The following is an 18,383-nucleotide window of genomic DNA, read 5'->3' on the forward strand; positions in this document are numbered from 1 at the left end:
TTCTCTCAACCCATTTCAGGTGAAGTAAAAGTCAGTCATTAAAAATTTTACGACCCTTTCATGTAAAGTCAAGTCTTTTTATAAGAGCAGGTATGAACTGAACTCCCAGTTGAAATTAAAGCTACTTCAAATTCTGTGTAACCCACAGTAAAGCAGGGAGCTGCTGGACAATGGCAGTATATGCTACTGCCATCACCCTGCCTGGCAAAACCAGTTTGCAGCCTTGGTACACAAGCCTTGTTCACTTCTAGGTAAGGAGGCTTTAAAGACAGCAGTCAATAGTCCTTCACAGACCTCACACAGCAAACTGGTGGGACAATACAGAACTAGAGTGGTGTAAGTGACATTAAAATTCAGCACTTCAGAGCAAATAAAAATAGTTACACATCAGAAAACTGGCAGCAAAAATCTTGGACCTCCAGAGACAGATGGAGTGCCCACCTCTAAGCAGTGGCTGCTCTCCTGGTCCAGCAGTGCTGTTCCGAGCACACGTCCAGGGGCTGCCTGCAGCTCTTCACAGACTTCAGACAAGCGCAGTTTTAATTCCTTGCATTTAGAGCGCTGTCCCTCATGGCAATATATGACATGATAAATAATATTTGGCACAGAAATCTCTAATCTTTAAATAACATTATGAAGCCCAGTTTTATTCAGTTATTAATCACAGTCTTGTACCTATACTTGTCCCTCTTACAAAAATATACTTGAACCTTTATGTTCATGCCTTCAAGACACACATTTACCAACAGTGACAAAATAAAAAAGAAAAAAAAAAAATGTGCTAGAACTTAAAGTTCCATACATTAAAACCAACAAGTTTTCTCTTTTAAAATAAACATAAATGGAAGAGCAATAGGATTTGGGAGCTTTTAAAAGTGTTCTTTATAGCATTCATTATATACATTTAACTATTTGCTCAAAGTTTTTAATTAAAAGGTAGAGAGAAAAAGCAACTGCTCTGGAAAGTTGTCCAGCTGCACAGTGCTTCACAGTGTACTTCAGTACCTCTGGCTAACATGGGATAGAGTTTTCTTTCCTTCTAGCAGTTCCCTTTTCACTGTACCCTGGCTGAGACCCCTCAGCTTCTGATAGAAACCATACACTGGGAAAAATTAGTGCTTGTTTCACCTTCAGTACTACAGAAATACCATGCTAAAAAGAGGTACAAAAGGAAAGGGTATGTATGATTAGTATGTAGAATCATAGAATGGTTTGGGTTGGAAGGGACATTAAAGATCATCTAGTTCCAACCCCACCGCCATGGGCAGGGACACCTTCCACTAGACCAGGTTGCTCCAAGCCCCGTCCAACCTGGCCTTGAACACTGCCAGGGATGAGGCATCCACAACCTCTCTGGGCAACCTCTTCCAGTGCCTCACCACCCTCACAGTAAAGAACTTCCTTACATCTAACCTAAATCTACCCTCTTCCAGTTTAAAGCCATTACCCCTCCTCCTATCACAACACTCACTCCCTGAAAGAGTCCCTCCCCATCTTTCCTGTAGGCCTCCTTTAGGTACTGGAAGGCTGCTATAAGGTCTCCCTGGAGCCTTCTCTTCTCCAGGCTGAACAACCCCAACTCTCTCAGCCTTTCCTCATAGGAGAGGTGTTCCAGCCCCCGATCATCTCTGTGGCCCTCCTCTGGACCCGCTCCAACAGGTCCATGTCCTTCTGATGTTGGGGGCCCCAGTGCTGGACACAGTACTCCAGGCGGAGGTCTCATGAGAGCAGAGTAGAGGGGGAAAATCACTTTCCTCAACCTGCTGGCCACAATTCTTTTGATGCAGCCCAGGATGCGACTGGCTTTCTGGGCTGTAAGCACACATTGCTGGGTCATACTCAGTTTTTCATCTACCAACACCCCCGAGTCCTTCTCCTCAGGGCTGCTCTCAATCCACTCATTGCCCAACCTGTATGCGTGTTTGGGATTGCCCCCACCCATGTGCAGGACCTCACACTTGGTCTTGTTGAGCTTCATGAGGTTCACATGGGCCCACCTCTCAAGCCTGTCAAGGTCTCCCCCCTCGATGGCATCCCTTCCCTCTAGGGTACCAACCACACCACTCAGCTTGGTGCTATCCGCAAACTTGCTGAGGGTGCACTCAAGTACAAATAGTAGTCCAAACCCCAAAGTAATATCAGTGAACACTTCACTGTTTTCTCAGAACACTTTCCCCTTTTGCTACTTGTTGATGTTATCCAGTTGTCTGAGCTGAGCTTGAAGAGCTTCATATCCTAAGGTCTTCTGTCAGAGGGCCAAGAATGGATAATGAATTGGCAAACGGTAAGTCACTGCTGAGTGATACTCACCCAGGAGGTTGACATGGACAGGCAGGAGCTCAGTAAACCCACAGACACCAATATTCTGGATGGGGCCAGGGGCCCTCAGGGACCATGAATTCCCTCCTGCCATCCCAAGGGTATCGCCACATGCATGCTCTCAGTCACTCTATACATTGTACCACCCCAGCTTCTCCCTGCAACCTGCACTTCAGTTCACTCCTGTGCGCCCTCATACACTCATGGGATCTCCTGAGTTTGTGGAAGAAGACAAGGGGACCATCAGAGCTCCCTTAATTCCTAGGCAGCATCTCAGGACAAAGTAGCACATGCATGTGTCTTCTGAGGACAAGGAACCAGGATACAAACCAAACAAGGGGACGAGGAGGTAATGAGCATGTAATCAGCGCTGAAGGGCACACTGCACAGTCTATTACTTTTTTTAATGCCTGCCTTTTACAGCTTTTGCAAATTAACACGCTCAGCAGGCTGGTGGGATTCTGAGTCATCTATGACATAAAATAAATGTATTCAAATGTCAAAACAACTAAGTATGAGTTCCAATTTTTAGGACACATTTTTAATAGCAAAATTATGAGCAATTCTAATATGTCCACTTTTACTATGTCAAAATCTAACATTTTATTCAATAAATAAAATGTAGAACTATTATTCATACTACTTTACGTTTGGTTTTAAGCCCACAAAGTCAGCTAATCTCTGTGGATACTGCAAAATCCCATGATTAAGATTGACTTTATAGACACACAGAGAAACATTTCATAACAGAGCTAAAAAACCAGAAGTATTCAAAAGAATTAAAAGATTCAAACACAGTATTTTGTTTTGCTTTGTTAATGACAAAGTATCTCTGATTCTTATTACATTTTCCCTTCATGTCAAAAGAAAACTTGTTGATTCAAAAGCAAGTAATTAGAACTGTGAGGGAAGAAAGAAAAACACCCCTGAACTGAAACTTTACCCATACTGTAATTTATTACTTTAAATATTTAGATGTGATGTAATATAATGTCTCCAGCGCCTTCCAATCTGCTGCAACTGCAGGCTTCCCCTGAAAAAAGAGCTCCTGTTTGCCTCCTTTCCCTCACCCCTCCCTCCCTTAGCTTCCACTCCACCAGATCTAATAACTCTGTGGCCAGAAAGACAGTCCAGCAAGCTCATCTGACAGAAAACTTAGTTTTCTGCCAGGCTCCAAAAAAGAAAGAACAGTTTTACATCAGTTCAGTGGACTTCTCCTGCCCCAGGAACAGGGAAGTGTATGAGTAAGTACAGAAATGTAATAGCAATCCATTTCTTCCTGTGGCAGCTGCAGTTCTACCAGACAGCATCACGTCCAGCCACATGCTCAGGGCGTAATTCTAAGCTAAAACTGACCTAATTTTATGTTGACCCCCCCCCCCCCGAAAGATAGTCCTCACTTCTCACTTGTGCCAGAATAGCACTGGTGTAGGTAGATGACCTGCAAGGTCTGGGAGCTGATCAGATACTTCATCCTACAATGCAAAAAAACCAATCCCTTTCCCACCGGACCATGTCTATTATCCAGTTAATCATGCTGTTAATGAATGCTAGCATAAAAGAGGGCAGCAACATGCGGTGGGTGGGCAGGGGGAGGACAGGGACAACCCCTCCAGCAGAAGCACAGACTTACAGACTTCAATGCAAAACCGAGGACGAGCACGATTCTTCCAAGGGCCCAACGTGGAAGTAAGGAAGGAGGGGACATCCACCTCGTGAGGAGAACACAGACTGGCACGTTCACTCTCTGTAAACCTTAACCAGTCCCCATCGCAATGGATGAACACCCAGGCAGACGTGAAACTTCCTGTGTTGTAGTGGGGTTTATGGTTTCCACATCCTTCCACTCCCTGGTATTACTATTTTTCTTCTGACAGTTTAATGAATGATATAGCAGAGTGGTCCCACTAAAGCAGCACTACTTTTGCAGTAAAGAAATAAGGTCTCTTCCTAGTCCATTACTGTTTACTAGATAAAACCAAACATCTTATTGTACACTGGAAGCATCTGGAAATCTAATGCCATATGAATGTACAATAACTGTACATGCAACGTTTGTCCTTTCACTCCTCATCAGCTATAAACACATGCATTTTAAAATACCCCAAAACACTTGAGTTTTCTTGGACTTTTTCAAATGTATGTGAAAATGCCAATTGGCATAAACAATATATACAAGCTTACATGTTACACAGTATTTGCCAGAATAAAAAGCAACACAGAAACCCAAAATGGGCCAGTTCTCAGCTCTGCAAAGGCAGAGACAGAATATAAATGGTTACAAGTCTATGAACAATACTTGCACAATACTTGCACTAGCCTTGACAGAAGAACCCCAGGGACAAAACCAGGTATCCTCAGAAGAAAGTAGAAACCAACACCTAGTAGCACTTACAAAAAAGCTGCTTCCAGCTGCTCTGAACTGTTTGAATTCATTTTCAAGACAGTTTTTCTGAGGTCAGGAGCAGAGCCTATGCCAAAGAATGTGATCTGTTTTATTAGTCAAAAGGGAGTATTTAGTTTGGGAAGCATCAGGAATGTTTAAGGGGGCATATTCTGGGGTTTTTTGCAGGTTACTACCAGGAAAATTCCAGCTTATTGGGGCTAAATTACAGGAGAAGAAAGTGATGTGTAACTACTTAAAGGCTAAAAAGGAGTTTAATATGCATTACTACACACTAAGTTTGAAAAGTAGTCAGTGTTCCTAGCTAGAACCACATAAACGAAAAAGATTCCGTATGTTCATCCCAATCAATCTGTACAGAATTTAATCATAATTACAGAGAAGGAAGAGTGCCTTCTCCCACCACTAACTGCATTCAAAATTTCCTCTTGCACACAGTTTCTGCAGGATGGCCTCACTGCATGAGTATCTTTGGCATCAGGGATGTCCACAACATGAGAAGCAGACTTTTGTACTGCTGAGAGACTGTGGAAAGATACTCCAGGATACATGGCCTTGCATGAATGAAAAAGGACTCTTACAGCTTATCTACACAGAGAAGCTACTCTGTATTAATTGAGGGTATGAATTTACAGTGCAAATTCAAATGCTCTACAACTCCTTCCACGTGCAATGAGTTGAATGCTCCAGGATAATTAACTAGTTCACATTCAACAAGAATATTCAATAATACCCAAAACAGCCGCCAGTGTTGAGCAACGGGTGTTGTGTACATCCTGACTTATTCCACAGCAACTTCTCTTGGAAGACAAACCTTCAGTATCAGTAAAACAGAAACTTTAAAAAAAAAACCAAAACCTAAACAGTTTAACACCTTCACTTTTTGCAGATTGCCAGGAGAGCGCACACTCCCACTTCACAGTTTGTAGACAAAAAGCTTGTTTACACAGAGACCCTCATGCTACTGACACAAGTCCTGCCAAATCCTGCAAGCGAAGATATTCAGGAACACTGAAGACATTACCCCTTTTCGCTGCCTGTCTCACCTTCTGCCAAAGACGGCCATTGCTGCAGCACAGTAAGCAATGTGTCCTTGCCTCGTGACTCCCAGTCCACAGTCCATTCTATTTGCTTTCTCTCAACATAAATTTGTACTATGTACCATTCACAAATTACCCCGGCTGCACAGCAAGCATATGTGTTTTTCTGCTACTGTGTCCAGCAGCCTAAGGAGAGAAGCAGAACAGAGAACTAGACATAACCTTATCATTCACCCTACCAAAACTTACCAGCATTTATTAGCCAGAACCTTCAGGAAGATTAATTTGAATAAGCTTTTAAAATGCATTAGTTAAACCACAAATAGAGCCTAAAAGTGGCTGTAAAAATGCTTTTGTTTAATATACTTTAGAAGTCAGCTAAACCAACAAAAGTCACTTCCAAATAAAAGTATCCATAACAGATTTGAACGTGATTTAATTAATAGACTTTTGAAGTTAGCTCAAATTCATATTCCAGGATGTCCATGCGGTTAATTTGGAATATTTTTTCTGAATGTTTCTATGTATGCAAGCCCAGAGACTGCTATTCATTATTTCTGAGGCACAAAACGCAGTGAAGACAGAGGGCTGTGTTTAGCACTGGGCAGGAAGGTAGCCGTGAAGAAGTGTTAAGTGAAAGCATTTCAAGCAAGTATTTTTGTAAGGCCCTCACAAAAATGACAAAAATGGCTCTGTTGCTTAGCTCATTTTTCAACTGAATTACTTAACCAGATGGAAAGCCAAGATATGTGACTTTCTGTGCCAAGTAAGGTCACATATCTTTTTTTTTTTTTTTTTAAATAGAGTTTAAAAGTAGAAACTACTCTGAAAAGACAAGCAAAACTTTCGGTGAAAACTTAAGGTGAACGCATTTTCTAAAAGATAACTGCATAGGCAATTAGACACACAAAACAGATGTAATCTAACAGCACTCAGATTTCTGAGAAAAAACATGTATTATACCTCCCCTGTATTACTGATCATTCTAATGCATACTGCAGGCCAAATTCTTCCTTGGTAAGTCACCTCTTAAGCACACCAGAAAAAAAGAAAATTACATACCTACACATTTTAAAGGAGAAATAGCCATGACATAACTGAATTCCTACTCTGAGAGCCATGGCATTTGTTTTTAGTAAGTCTTAACTTCCATAGTTAATGCTAGATCCTGCTTTACTTTTCAGTATCTGTATTCCCTCCTAGCAAAGCCCAGAGCGGATTAGACAGAGGCTTAAACTTATAAACTAAACTGACATTTACATGTCAGAAGTGACACACAGAAACTCTCTGCAATTCAATCACTCAACCTGCATACTCGCCCAGCTGGCTTCCATAGTGGGATACATCAGGTCACTATTTACTGTGGGCAAAAAGACTTTTCTCAGAGTAGCTTCATCCAGGACTCCTTTAAAACAGTGGAAGGACTTTAGCAGGCTTTAGGACATGACAGATCTTATACCCAACTTTAATAAAAATTAAGCAAATTTTTAATGTTTAGGACAAGACCAAACGAGGAAGTTTTCTAGAACACGCAGATCTAATAATATTATGTATTAGAATTTCCTATAAAGCTTTAAAATCTCTTAACAGAGATAGCAGCTATGTTACATTATTAAAGTCTACAATCCTGCACACAACCTTTAGGTATGTGAATATTCCATCTTTATTTGGGTAGGCAAATCAGGTAACCACTCTCATAGGTATTTATAGCATTGGGATTACAGGACCTATTTCTGAGAGGTGAGAGGCAACTACTTCTTCCAATTTACCAGCATGTTCAGGTTACAGAGCTCATGTGTGATCAAGGATCTTGTAATCAATGCTGCAATCCACCACCAAAAAGTCTAATTCTCATCAATAATAAAAGCTGCTTTACATAGTGGGTGTAAGTATTTCCCTTAAGGCCTAACTAAGCATCCAGGGAAGCCTAATTCCACCAAAGGTAGCAGCAAGTGTAGTATGTGTTAATTCATGCTAATTCACAGCAGTTTAAAAGCACAGCAGTACAAGCCTCACCACATGGTAGCAACCGGGGTACAAGTCTCTCAAAAAACAAATAGCATATAGCAACTAAGAATAAACTAGAAACAGACACCAGATTTTTAAAATATTTGTTCAATCTTTTATTTCCAAAGTAATTAAACACTCAATGAGAAATGGCCAGACTAAAACTGTCAAATTATATAGTTGTGTTTATATAACAGCAGTCTCCTTCCCCAGCTACATTCCAAATGGGAAAAAGTATGTAATTTTTTTTTAATTTTTTTTTTAAACCAAAACCAGGCAAAGGATTTTCCCATAAGCTTTCCAGGAAAGTCAACCTCTGGACTAAAACCCAACATAAAAATTTCAGCAGGAAAGGAGAACATTTCATTATGTTATGAATATGCAAAGGCAACATTCAGACACAAAACTACGGTGAAAATTCTTATGTAACTTTCAATTTAGCAGGCTACTGCAGACTACCACCTATTGTAACAAGAACATAACATAACAACTTATTTAAAAAAACCCTCAGCTGAATTCACAGACATTATATCGTGTGCTCTCTACTTCTGTCTGATTTTCATATATTAATGTTCAGTATCAAGAACAAATGCTTAAAAAGCATGAGAATGTGTTCTGTTCCACAAAGACACTTTTGTCCACATAACTATGCATGTTTTGTTCCAAAAAGCAGTAGATAACTTCATGGAATCACAGGATTTTGCCAAGTTTGACAGTTAAGATTTTTGCCAAAATTAAAGAGTTTCAGTTTATTTGTAAAATAATTACTTGGAGAAGCTAGGTTATTTATTTTGAAATTTCATATGCTCTACCACCTTCTTGTAAGCTGAAGAAGTACAACAAATACCTGCAACAACAAAGGTTCTGTAACCAGAAAAAGAGTTTGAAGTATCTTGTGAAATTATTTTTATAAAAGCTGGAAAGAGTAATATCTGAAACACTCCAGAAACTTTTGTAGAATATGAACAAGCCCAAGATCTATTTTACCAATTCTTAAATCCTTTAAAATTTCTGGGAATAATACACCTCCCTGTGTATTCTGGATCATTAATAAGATGTAAGACAGTTGTTCAACATAAGCCTAACAAAAAGCATCATCTTAACCAACACATTGAAAAAAATACCAGTTTTAAAGTTAATTTTGCTTTTCAAGGTCTGCCTTAAAATCTGCTTACAAAGTACCTAAAAGTGTGGAGTGAGGATACAGGACATGTCAGACCTGTGGATACTTCACTCTCACTAACACCTCTTTGCCCTGACAATAGGACATCTACAGTAACAGTTGTTTGGTTGGTTTTTTTCTGAAATCCTGAAAAGCACAAACAGTGCAAGTTCTAAAGTCATTCTTCAGAAATTGAAGCAAATAATTTTGTCACATTTTTCATGCCAGCACAATATGCATAATAAAACGCATATATGTTCACAAACATAGAATATTTGGAAGTGAAAAGTAATCAGTGAGATAGCTTATACTGGATATATGTTTGTACAACATACGTTTGGTTTTCTGCCCTACAGCTGTCTGCCACAGGACACAACCTGGTGTTTCACCTTAACACATCAAGCTGTAAAGCACAGAGAGGCTGCTGCTCCATAGATGGCAAAACCACTGAAGAAGACAGAATGGGTATCATAACCATTTCCAGATAAGCTATCACTGTTAGCGATTAAAGCTCTGGTGGGACTGTACAGTTTAATCAGCTTACTCTGCTCTCTTCTACTGACTTTTAGGAAAGCTGTTGTAAATTTCCACTTTTTTCCACTGTCCATGCTGTATGGATGGGAGTCAGCAGATTTGTAGCCTATTTCCAGTTCTGTTATTAAATGATATTCATACTATGTTATTTCTCATTTTACCAAGTCATAAAATGAAAAAAAACAACCAAACAAAAAAAACCCAACCCCAAACCAAATCAAACCAACAACAAAAAATACCCAACAACTGACTTTACCTGAGCAGCCAATCCAAATTTGGCATCTCAGAGGTTATTTCATTTAGAGAGACTAATTGGTAAACCCAGTATTCCATTAATAGAAATTTATTTATTTACAACATATGTATATGGGACAGAAGAGGATGGGATAGAGGAAAAGGTAAGACAAAGAAGAAAAAAAATTTCCAACTAGTTTATGAGCTCTTCTGTCACCAAGCATTTAGACTGTTGTATATGTAATTGAGGGATGAATATTAACTAGCTAGCCTGTGAATTTTCTGAAAAAGCTCAACCAACTACCCACAGATGCATGTGGGTAGTGATGTGATGTTATTCCTGGAAAGTCTATTTGTAATGTCCACATTTCAGAAGTGGTATCACTTATCCTCAGGCAACTGAGTACTCAAATTCTGCCTTCTGTGACATCCTTGCAATAATTTTGACTTGTACTGGGATTGCTGTAACCAAAGTATTTTACAGAGCAATCTAATTTTTAGAATTACATCAAGTAAAATTGCGCCTTAATACTGTCTGCAAAATAAATAGGATAACTAAAGTACTGATTTTCATTTAAGTGGATACTCTCATGTTTGGGTATTTTGACCAGGAAGGCTTAACCCAACTTTATAGGAATTAACTTAAAAAACTATATACAATTCCACTAAACATTTTGAGAACTTATATAGCTTCCATTCACTAGGCATCACACAGTGTTTCATTTCTTTGAGCAAGCTTCAGAATATCCCTGTAATTATTTCCTGCAGATTGTACCTACAAAATCCAGGTACAGAAACCTTCACTAATTTGTCTTTGATGACACAGGAGGTGACTATTAGATTCATACACACAGGACTGGAAATGTGTCTTCTAGTTCCATACTCAAAAAGTCTTTCCACTTTTTCGAACATGAAAATTCAAGCAATATTTGGTAAAATACACTTAATTCTTGAGCAAATGTTTTCTAAAATCCATCAACACATGTAAATACACTACTTTGTACTAGGAAGATTTCAGAATCTATTTCTGTTATGGTCATGAGAAAAAGACTGAAATATGAAAAAGTCTTTCTGTTTAAAGGAGCAATAAAACTTAGAACTACAAGCTTCTCTTCTGTACAGAAAACTAAAAAAAGTTGAGCAGCTGTTCAAGATCAGTGAGTTTAAATCAGTGTCTTCCTCCACAAAGAATGGCTGAAGTCCTAGGAATAAAATTAGGGAGAACTCAAATTCTGCAGAACTGACTGCAGCCTTCCCAGTAAATACTCAGCCTTCCCTTTTGCATGGCAGCATCTCTAATCACTCCTATGCCAGCATCTTCATCCCTTTATACTGTATCAGAGTAATGAATGCCCTTGAATTTCACTCCTGCTTGTGAGCAAAATCTTCCTCATGTTACAACATCAGGTGAACTCTTCTCTCACCTATTATAATGCCTGCAAGCCAGATTGCTTTATCTTGTAATTACCAAGGTGCAATCTTTATTTTAACCTCTTGTAAGGAATGAATTTTTATCACCATGTCCACAGCTGCTAGTCAGGAATGATTAGTTTCACAGCTTTCAAACCTTTCCACGTCATTTGAATGCACCATACAATGGCACATTTCAAAATGACGGGCTTCTTGAGCCAGCTACATCCATTGGAAGGAGTGGAGAGTGATTCAGTCCTCTCAGCCTAAATGAACTCTCCCTTTTATGCTTTTTCTTAATCGTTATTGCATATGGATACTTCCTGGAATTATGTAATGCATGCACGTCAGTGCAAATCTACCATGCTCCAAACTTTAAATGAGAGGCATCAATTGAAATTTACTTAGAAAAATGATAAATGAAGCAGCAACATGGTGATGAAACATAGTGACAGAATTCACAATTACAGACTTTTTACGTTTGTATAATGTTTAGGTTAGGCTACAGCTCAGCAGAGACTTCAGAATATTTACCTTAACTTTCCCCTTCATACGACAAACAGTTCTTTGAGTCTTGCATTTAAAATCAGGCCTTAAACCATATGTCTCCTCCAAAACAGGGATACTGCTATCAAAAGTGATACTTCAAATAAGCATTATCAAATTTGTTCCCACTTAAAAGTAGTGTTACAATATTTAAGTAAGTTTTTGCCAATCTGTTCCTATTCACTCATAGACATCAAATTTCTGTATAAAAAAAAAGATGGGGCATTTTCCCTTTATAGAATTTAATAATTTAAAATATGTCTTTCTAGGTTCTCACACTGTAAACAAACTTTACCTCAATGCCCCCTAAAGATGCATTAACATAGAACAGGATGAAACCAAGAACCTGACTTACAAAACTGTAAATCTTCTGTCCCGTGCTAAATCTCTGCAGCTCTCTACAGTCCTCCTGCAACTTTCCTTGGGGTCCTAGACTGTGGTGGAGCCCACCTCACACTAAGAGGAAGCTAGATGCAGAAATCTGTGAAGCCTCTGAGGTCTAGCCACCAGAGAGGAAAATATGAGCTTCCTATATTTAAGTTGTCTCTATTTCAGAATGTCATTACTGGAATTCTTTCAGACTTTTTTTAACTTTAAAAGTCCTTCTCATCTTGACTTTGCAAGGCTATTTATGCGTGTACACATAAAATAGTTTCCCTAAAGCTTTTACTTCTGTCATACCAGAATTTCCACTAAAAAGGTCATCAGAACTGAACGCTTACAGCTTTTAGGCACACAAAACAGCACTGTGGTTTCTTGCCCTCCTGAAAACACATGCTACATCTGTATTTCCAATTCTGCAAGTCCTGCCTGTTAAAGAGGAGAATCGGCTAAATTGTGCATTATCCAATTTACATACAAATCCTGTATTAAAAGCCAGGCTTGAGCTGACTAAAGTCACAAAACATGACAGAAGCTATTGAACAAATTCAGTATCCGGTTACAGTCAGGTAAATCTAGAGTAACAGCTCTGAAACAAACAGAGTTACCATGGTGTAAAGTCTGAAGTAATCGGGAGCAGAACTTGGCCACCTGGCATTTACTCACTTCACTAAACCTAAAGCCCTGGAAGGTTCAAACAATGAATAACTACATAATTTGTGAGAAGAAATGCCTAGAAACCCAGGATACAGAGGTGAAATGAGGATAAACGCTATGCTTCCATGCTGAACTTTCTGGATTTTGTTAGTCTAAGCCAGGCCATGGATATTACTTTAATATGCAATTAATATTTTCAGTGTGAAATTCCATTCATTTAAAATAAGACGTGATTCATACAGAATTCACATGGCATGCCCTGGCTTTTTAAAGTAGCTTGAATACAACAGGCAGATGTATAAACCTGTAAACAACTTTAGGTGGGATTTCTTTTTCTACATAATAATTTCAACTATGGACTGTGAATAGTTGGAGACTTTTAATATTTGTTTCTCTATCTAGTTTATGTATTTCAGAATAAATACTAAGGGCTCAAATCTGGAAAGTGAGAAGGTTGGTCACAGTAGCAGCCTCTTCAAGGCTTAAAAGCTTTTGTAGGGTTGCACTTGCACCTCACGTGTGGCAAAGTGTACCTAGAGAACAGGTACGTGGAAAATACCTTTAAAAGCCTGTTAAAGTTACAGGGAATAGAGGCTTAAATGAAGGTTATCTAAAAAAATTAAAACCTTAATTAAACTTCAGAATATTACTTCTAAGTACATAAAATGAAAGCCCCCTCTGAATACCACCACCACTCTCTGCGAGCCCTGGAGCGAACCGTCGAGCACACCTGCCCCTCGCAAGCTCCCAAAATCGAGAGGAATTGCACGAAAGTCCCCCAAGCCGAGAAAAGTTCACCTCTTTTGCAGAAGATAACGCAATTAACACGCATGCCCCGAGCCAGCAATCACCGCCTGTTCACCTGAAAAGGGGGGGGCGGGTGGAGAGGCCCGCCTGCCCGGCTTCGAGCGAGGAGGGAAGGGGCGTCCGCTCACTGCCCTCGCTATCGCAGGTGCCCGTCGGTGCCGACCCGGGCAGGGGGGGCTCAGGGCAGCCTCCACAGCCCCCGCCGTTCCCTACCTTTGCCCCTCGCCGCCCACGGGGCCGCGACGCCTTGAGCCTGGCGGCGGTTTTCTCCTGGACGCGTCGCAGCAGCGGGGGGGGGGGCACGGCCGCTCTGAAGCCCCGGTCCGCGCCGGCGTCCTCCTGCCCTCGGGGTTCTTCTTCTTCCCCCCCCCGTCCTTCACGCACCTGCCTCCTGGCCGAGGAGGCTGCCGGCCAGATGGGGACCGGTGCCCCCCACCCGCCGCTGCGGGCGGAGAGCGGAGCGAACCGGCGGCCCCGAGCCGAGCCGGGGGGGGGGTGTCCCCGCTGCCCGGGCGCGTAACTCCAGGCGCCGCCGCCGCCTCTTACAAAGGGCAAATTCATGTTACATTTCCCCAGCGCAGCGGTGGAAGGGCTGGGAGCCGGCGGAGTCCCACGGCTACCGGGCGGTCGGGGCCGGGTTGGGGGGGGGGGGGCGGAAATCTCACTCTGAAAAGGAAAGCTTCTCGTCTTCTGGAAAACGTCAAATTACATCACGTCACGTTGACAAATTACCAAGATCACCTTAAATTATTAGAAAGCGATGAAGTTTTCCTTTTTCTCGTTTCTGGGTGTTTGAGTGTTGGCTTTTCTTTAAACGCAGGTTCCCACCAACTACACGCGATGCACGTGGAAAACCACCAGTTTCGCTTTGTAGCCCAACTTGGCGATGAGCAAAGTGCAAACTTGTCCCAGCGCAAAGCCGTAATACCCCTGGAAATGCTTTCCATTTACAATGAGTTTAAAAACGTGTAACTGTAAATTACCAACTGTACCAAAACCTATAGACCTGCCCAGTAGAAATTTAAAGACTCAAAGCCTAAATGAATTGACAGTGTTTCTTTTTCTGAAGTGTGAGTTACATAACATTTACATAGTGAACCGGCACATACACACACTATTCATTGCAAAACTCTCTCAAAAGTAGCAGGAGGCCAGTAACTGAGGGAGTGCATTCACCACAGGTCAGATACTGTCCTCACAGTACTTCTCTAGGGAAACCGTCCCGCTAACAGTTCTCGATCAGTGAGCAGCGTGTGGGACCTCGGAGACTGACATGGGAGAGCTTACAGGGCTATCGCCTGCAAGAGCTATGTGTCATCTGTTCAGAGCTCCCAGGCTCTACCTGTAGATCTAAACACTAGATCTAGTACTAGATCTAAATACTTCATAGAACACGTAACAGCCGTGCGTGCTTTGACTGAACATATACTTGTAGGTGTTACTACACACACACACACAAAGCAGTAACTTTCAAACCCAGCAGAGTAAGATTTAACTTCACGGTAACTGGACGGTTAACAGAAATCCCAACACAGAGCTCCATCTGACAGCATACAGTGTTGGCACTCACTATGTACTATTTTGATTCACTGTCTCTCTGATGTTTATTACTACAATTCTGTTGAATATTTGCATATACTTACCCTGGAACGTGACCCATATAGAGATTTCTAAAATATAGTGAAACTGCTTAGATCGATTCATATCAACTACTCATTCATGTTTGCAAAAATTAGTATTTACAAGGACAACTCTAAGCTTCTTAAGGGTAAGAAACAGCTGACAAGTGTGGATGATGCAATAGTCTGCTAATCCTGAAAACACTTAAGACAGGGAATGAAAAGGGGAATGCAGGATGTCAGAAGTGAGCAGGACTCCCTTAGGAAAAACTTTGCAAATTGGGTATTCTTATCAGTCAGCAAATGTGAAATACCTTGCACAATTATGCAGTGAACACTTGGAGATACTCAGCATATGCATATGTTATTAATCACACCATAACTTAACTACATACCGCTCAAATAGTTTTCAAGTTTCTCTTGTCTTGTAAATTGTGTTAATTAGCTCAATGATCAGTTCACATTTAGATTCCTGCTTTCAGTAGCAATCATATAACCCTTAGATTCAAAAGCCATATCATGCCTCTAACGTTAATAAAGATGTACTTGGCATTTATACAGGACTTTTCTCAGCATTTCATAGACAAGCCACTTTGACATTTCTAGGAAGCATTTAGCCACATGACTGTTACAGAGAAACTGAAGTGTGTACATATACTTGTATGACTCATACAAGAATATAAAGCAACAGTACCTACATTATTAAAAAGCAGCATCCCATAATTTGTTGCTGTGGTATTTTACTCTATGGATAAAATTCCTAATGAGAGTTCCTGAGTACTTACTCTGATGCAGGGCACTTTCTCTGCAATCTATAGATGACCTTTTCTGTAATTTCGCCCGCAGCAGATCTTCTAGTTTCTGGGTTGATGGCAGGACACCGCAGTAACCAGTCACTTTGGAAACAAAATAAACACACTCCTGGGGGACTTTGTATACTCTGTGAGGCTTACACTGCTATTCCCAAAAGCTTCTCAAAATCTGCCGTATGCTCTATACTGAAAGCCAATCAACATTGCTTGCTTATACAAACTGCTCTGAACTAACTGAAAAGAGCTGTTTATATTAATTAACAGAGACTGGTAACCTTGTTTAAAATTGCACTGCCTGGTGCACTCCAGCATACAATACAAGCTTGTAGTATATCTTCAGACACACCAGCTTCTTCTTTTTAAAGAAGAAAGGTGCTTTTTAAAGCACCTTCAAACCATTTTTCACCATTTAATTCTACTGAGTTACAATGTCTAAGAAACATACCCTTTGATATCCAAAAGTGAGCCCAAGGTACCTCCAGGATAACTATGTTGCATGGAACAGGTGTTTGCAGGTGGAGCTAGCCCTCAAAACTAAGAGAGTGTCCTTAACATTGGGACTATGGCAGTAGAAGAGCAGCCTCTCTGTGATGGAATAAGAGCAGGCTGTAGTAAGCAGCTCTTGCATTATCTCGAAAACCCTCTCAGAATCACTTATCCCTTTCCAATGTAGCCTTCTTCCAGAACAAAGGCTTTTAAGTTGCATTTAGTACCTTTCACTACACTGTGTAAACACCTTAGATGATAATGCGAACATTTTATACCAATATAATCATCTCACATAGGTCTTTCAACTCTCAGATGAAACTGTATCAAGCTAACTTCATCAGGTTGGGTGGAGAAAAGGCAGCAATATAGAAGTGTCAATACAGTGAGGCATCCCGAAGCATTGTATTGAGAATGAGCATTCTTACTCATATTAAAAATGAGAAGATAAATTCAAGAAAAGAGACCAAAACTGGTTTAACAGTTTCCCTTTAACATGTATCTAAAATTTTCTCAAATTTGCCCTTTTTCTCCCAAATCCTAGCTTCACTGATTTTTTCTAAGTCTTTTTAATCCATATTGTCTCAAACTTGTCTGGGAGATGCACCAACCAATTATTAAACTGTTAACAGCACACTGAAACTGCTCCATAGACTTATAAATCAAAAAAATACTATGAAGGGCAGAGAAGCTTTCAAAAAATAGAATCAAGAAAAGTTAGTTATCATAGCTGTTGAAGTTCTGCCAGAAGAAACCTGTAACAAAACACAATTTACCTGCACTATCAGTTCCTAAAATACCAGATTCAGCCTACGTTTAAGGGTCTGCCTACTACTAACGTGATACACTTTCACTTAAAGGATCAATGAAGCTGTTATCTTCTATTTCTCCTCAAGATGCAGTGCTAACATGATATGTGTAGGACATTAACATCAGTAGTTTAATTAAGTAAATCATCTCCATTGGGTAAACACGTCCCTTTTTACAAAATGATAGTCCAATTTATCATCACGACCTGAAGCACAGCCTTTGGACATCTTCTGTCACAATTCTGAACAAATCCAAACCTATTCATCTTAGAGGAAGTAGTCTGTTGTCTTCAAACATCTGTCTTGTGCCATTTGTGTAGCCCATGGCTTTATGATGAGATATTTTTGTCTCCTTATTGTGTGTTAACTTCAGGCTTGTCTAATTATGTATTGTTGGTAAATAATTTACATTTTCCCTTTTAAGACCACCACCATCTGTGACTGCACCAGCCTTAAAAACTTCAAAAAAGGGAATCTGCATCTCCGTTGCCTAAATTGGGCAGTGATTAACATACACTCCTCAGACTTTCCTTTTGTACAGTATACGAATTGTAGTACTTCCTAAGTATTTTGCTACTCCAGATTCTACTGTTTTGTAGTACTTATACTACACGTGTTTTCTAGCTTCATTACCAATTCTACACGACTGTGCTTCACACCTGCCTAAGATTAACCATTCGCATCAGCGTGAGGTCCTTCTTATTCCCTCTCTCTTCTCACCCCTTTACCTGGTCCTTCCCAAAGTAAGAACCACCTACCGACAGCTACTCACACTAGCCAAAAAGCTGCCCTCAGTACCATGTGGATTCGAGGCAGCCGCCAGCACTGGCTTACTTCGGGGTACCTCCTTCTCCAACCTATTTGCCGAAGGCACATTAAGGCCAGCCAGGCCTCCTCTCTGCTTTGAAGAAGTCTTCAACTCTGGCAGGCCACAGCACGGAGAGCAGGCCTTTGCCCTTTCGGGGGCCGCCTGCGACCCCCACATTTCACAGGAGTTAAGGAGGAGACCTCCCTCTTTCAGCCCCGGCTCCTACTTCTACGGCCGCGTCTCCTCCGTCGGCCTCAGCCTGTCAGCGCCGCCGCCAACCCTGCGCTTACTCCGGAGGGAGACGCGGCCCTCAGGGCCAGGCGGGAAACGGCGCTTTGAGGCAGCACC

At 40.8% G+C, this 18,383-nt stretch overlaps 1 protein-coding gene across 1 annotated transcript in view; it reads right to left on the minus strand.

Moving 5' to 3' along the window:
- The window catches only part of RNF144B (ring finger protein 144B), a 95,095-nt gene extending 81,225 nt beyond the window's left edge, over positions 1 to 13,870 (minus strand). Inside the window, exon 1 of the mRNA XM_075052217.1 lies at positions 13,715 to 13,870. The gene's annotated coding sequence lies outside the window, so the exon portion shown is untranslated. The remainder of the gene's footprint in view (positions 1 to 13,714) is intronic.
- Positions 13,871 to 18,383: the final 4,513 nt, after the last annotated feature.

This window comes from Buteo buteo, chromosome 20 (genome assembly GCF_964188355.1).
Source record: "Buteo buteo chromosome 20, bButBut1.hap1.1, whole genome shotgun sequence".
NCBI classification, from domain to species: domain Eukaryota; kingdom Metazoa; phylum Chordata; class Aves; order Accipitriformes; family Accipitridae; genus Buteo; species Buteo buteo.